Here is a 4,431-nt window from a genome sequence, read left to right as displayed (position 1 = left end):
CCTTGAAATTACGCTAGTACAGGGGTGATGCAACTTTGATGATGGAGAGGGTCACTATATTTCCACACTCACTCCAGGGGGCCACATTGCATATACTGGCAGACATCTCTTATATCCGTATTTTAATTTTTTTTGTAAATTAATGCCGTACTTCACCATTCTGTGACACAAAAGTAGCAAAAATAGCCGATCTACAAGCTCAAAATGTTTCACAGTGCGACACGTTTTCAGCTTGTAGATCTGATATTTGTGCTATATTTGCTTCTTTTTATTTTGGAATCCTGAAAAGTACAATCTTTATTTAATTTCAAATGCATTTAGTTATACTTATGTTAACTTTATGAACTTTAATACTAGTCATTAAGCTACTAATATAGACTGAAGTAATTAAAGCAGGTCATGTTTGCATGTTTGGAATTGTAACAGCTGAAATCAATAATATATCAGTATTCCCATTTTAACCTGTGGGCCGCATTAAGTGAAGGTGGGCCCACATGTGGCCCCCGGGCCACCAGTTGCCCATGTATGACCTTGTTATGTGCTAGCACATATTCACACCTCAGTCTATAGTCTTTCTTTGCTTATGTGTTACTAATGCTTATTTGTCCTGTGTGTAGTGTCTACCCTGCCTTGCTGGCTCTGCTGCCCTGGTCTGGCTAGACACCTGTCACTCACCTGGGAGTACTCTGGCTGCCCCTCCCTTTCCCAGCTGTGCTTCATTTGTGATTAGGGCCAGGTCTATAAAACAGGTGCTGTAGCCAGCTTTCAGAATCTCCCCAGCACCCCAGCAGAGCACACCTGTGTAATTGATCCCTTGCATTTGTTTATTTGTAGTTCTTTATTTCAGTTCCAATGGGTTGGTTGTAAGTATTGTTTGATGATTTTCGGTGTCTGGTTAGTTTAGCTTATTGTATGTTTTGGTAGTTTATGGGAGTCTGGTGAGACGACGGGCACATATTGCCTGGCTCACCAGACTCCCCACTTTTTAGTTCGGCCAGCCCATTACTACTTTTGTTTGGTTAGGACATTTATTTAGGTCTTTGTTTTGGTTAGTTTATTATACCTCTACCTTCCTGGTATATTTATTGACCTGGTTGCTCACATGAACCCATTGCACATGTTTTTTTCTGAATATAAAATAAATGTCATTGCAATTGAGACCTGATTTTTGTCCTATTATTCGAGCCAAGTGTAGTGGCCGTAACATAATTCCAGTCTCTATGGAGGCGTGGCTGGTGCGTTGATAGAAAGCCGGCGTGTGGCGTTGGTAACCTGCCGCTGCTGAGACAAGAAGGATTGGCCGGGGGGCACCAGGGAGGTGGCACGGCCGCCCAGGCGAGATTCGATGGCCAGCTTCTGAAAGTTCAGACTTGTTGTTCCACGCTGTCACGATCAGCTTCTCCTCATACTCTCTCAGCTTAGCCTGTTCACATTCCCGCTCTAGACTGATGATCCTCTTCTCCCTGTCTGCCAGCTGGTTCTTCAGGGCAAGAATCTCAGCCGTGGCTGGATTCAACTTGGGGTCCAAGGCCCTGATCATGTTGCGAGCTTTCTCCAAGTACATTTTGTATCTCTCCTCCATAGCTCTCCTCCATAGCTCTCATGTCGCCATCCTTCTTCTTTAGAGCAGCCATCAGCTCATCCACTCTCAGGGATGTCTGCCTGTTGTCTGGCTGAAGGTCCTCTAGAAGCTCTTTCTTCTTCATGATCTCATCCTGAGCCTCATTCAGCTGAACCATGTGAGCATCGATTTTCCTCTTCAGGTTAGAATCATCAGGTTTGGCTGCCTGTCTCTGTAGAGCCTTCTGGAGGTCTTCAACCTGCTGCTGCAGCACAGTCATCCGCTCTCGGCTCAACCTATTGTCAGTGTCCAGTTCGCTGCGTGTCCTGTGTGCTTCTTCAAGCTGAGCCTGCAGCTCACTGATCTTCTCCCTCACACAGTCCTCCTGCTGGAGCCTCAGCATCTTGTTTTCATGCTGCAACCTGATGTAACTGAACTCAGTGGGGAGGAGCTCAGCTGCCAAGTTATCGTGGCTCGGACTGCCGGAGGGAAGCATCCCTGCGTGTTTGAGCTGATCCTGCTGGGCCTGGGTGCATAGTAGCTCCTCCTCGTTGGTCTCCTTCAGGGTGATGATGATCCTCTCTTTTTCCTTCATCATGGCTTCATGTTTCTCCTCAAACTTCTTCATCTCGAAGGCAAGGTTGTCCGCCCGCAGAGTCTCCTCAGACAGCTTCCTGTGTAACTCCTGGATCTGTTTCTTGTATGTGTCCAGCTGTGTGCGGGCAGCGTTGGCCTTGCGCAGCTCCTCCTCCAACTCGGCCGTGTTGTTCATGTAGGTCATGTTCCTCTCTTCCAGGAGTTTCACCTGCCTTCTCAGGTCACCCAGATCCTCCAGTTTTCGTCTGTATATTTCCACCGAGGTCTCCAGTTTTACAACCCGGTCTGAGCAGCTCCTGAGGAAGTCCAGTTTGTCTTTGTGTGCCCGGGACTCCTCTGCCAGGCTGGTGAGTTCGTCGTTGCGGTGCTGGACCTCGACCAACTCCTTCTCTATCGCTTCACAATGGATGCGGTAGTCATCCTTAGCAGACTCCAGCTTGAAGTTCTCTTCCTTCACCGCCTCCAGTTGTAGCTGTAGCTGGCTGTGTTTCCTTCCTGAGCGTGCTCGGGTCGTCGAACGAGTCCAGCTGATTGGCGCGGTCTGTTAAAACATCATTCTCAGCCAATAGGCTGTTCCGTTCTTCTTGGAGGATAGTGACCTGAACATCCAGCTCCTGACAGCGCTGTGCCAGCATCTCCTTTTCTGATACAACATCTGAGAGTTCCTCCAGCGCCTTTTTCAGCTGCAGCTCCAAGTCCCCAGGCGGCTCTGCCCCAAACTGGGCCATGCTCTCGTTACTCATGAGCTGCCATGAGAGACCAGCGAGGATGGCCGGTAACCACCAGAGTGAAGAGCAGCAGGCGTTCAGAGATGAGGCAGAAGTGTCTCATGCCCTTAGACGCCATGACTTTATCCAGGCCACTGACCCCTGACCTCTGGTTGGAGCACAGCCTCTGGCACTCGCTGAGTTTGGTGTGGAAGCCCCACACGGTGATGACGAACACCGTGTGGCAGATCAACCAGAACAGCCCACACAGCACGAAGCCCGGGATCATCACGTACCACTGCTCCAGGTCTGTGAGCTTTGAGCTGGCCAGGATGAGGAAGGTCAGCTCCACCACCAGTAGAGGCAGCAGAGAGAGCCTACGCCACAAGCCTCGGCAAACCAGGAACGGCTGCCAGCGCTCGGTCACAGACAGGCCACTGAAGTACACGTCCAGCAGGGGGTCACAGAGAGGAGCTGGCTGAAGAAGCAGGCCAGGGCGAAGGGGTTGGTGGCCACGGCCAGAGACTTGAAGAACAGCACCCCGGTGACCACGCCGAGGCACGCCAGGCCGGGCAGCGCCAGCAGGGCCTTCGTCCGGAGAGACACCGTGACGGTGGCCAGGGCCACCACCAGCACCATCACGCTCACTGACTTGTGGGAGCGCAGCAGCGCCGTGCTGGCCACGGCGAAGCCCGCCAGCTCCAGGATATCTGCCGAGGTGAGGAAGGCCGGCCGGTGCCTGGTGCACCCGCACATCCGCTCCAGCAGGGCCCAGAGCGTCCTCAGCAGCAGGTAGCAGGTGGCCTGCTCCTTCACGTCGCTCTGGAGCTCCGGGGTGTTGAGGAAGCACAGCAGACCCAGCAGGAAGCCGAACCACAGGTGCAGCAGACCCCTGCCCACCCGCTCCATGCTGAAGCAGTAATACAAGATGCTGGCGATGCCCAGGACGAACAGAGCCAGGACGGAGATGACCAGGATGGTGGTCTCCTCCTCCTGGTCCTGGGTCTTCTCCCAGCGCACATAGAGCCCCAGACACAGCGCCACCAGCAGGTTGAAGGCGGACAGCCAGCCCAGCAGGCGGACGGGCGACCACATGTTCACCTCTCCGTTCACCTCGTCTAACCTGCTCATGGCTGCCTGTAAACAGTGGCTGACACAGTACCGCAGAGAGTGGCACATTCTCTTCCTTTTTCACCCCTACTGTAGATATATATATATATATATATTCACCCCTACACTATATATATATATATATATATATATATATATACATACATATACTACCCCCGTCTCAACGCCTTAAAACAAAACAACAAAAAACACTAAACAAATTGTATATAATAAAAAATTAATTAAGACCGTACTGGAGGGAGGAAGAGGAGAATGAAAAAGGGCAAACAAAAAGAATCTGTCTCTATGCTGTGCTTCTACAATACGGAGGTGGTGCTTAATAAACTTACAAAATAAAAAAATATACGCCTCAGAACGACATTAAATGACGTTGTGATTGAGTGGCTGAATCCTCAACACACAACTTATAAACTGTGTCCATCATCGCTAGCTATA

The 4,431-nt window shown here is 50.5% G+C and overlaps 1 pseudogene across 1 annotated transcript; it reads right to left on the bottom strand.

Annotated features, from left to right (window-relative positions):
* Positions 1 to 1,218: 1,218 nt before the first annotated feature.
* On the bottom strand, positions 1,219 to 4,044 carry LOC308095438 (protein Hook homolog 1-like; annotated as a pseudogene). The gene has a single exon. The product of its transcript is annotated as a protein Hook homolog 1-like (transcript).
* Between the last annotated feature and the right edge of the window lie 387 nt (positions 4,045 to 4,431).

Source organism: Gymnoscopelus braueri, assembly GCF_963280865.1.
Source record: "Gymnoscopelus braueri genome assembly, chromosome: 11".
In the NCBI taxonomy this organism is placed as follows: domain Eukaryota; kingdom Metazoa; phylum Chordata; class Actinopteri; order Myctophiformes; family Myctophidae; genus Gymnoscopelus; species Gymnoscopelus braueri.
This window is presented reverse-complemented; position numbering and strand designations above follow the sequence as displayed.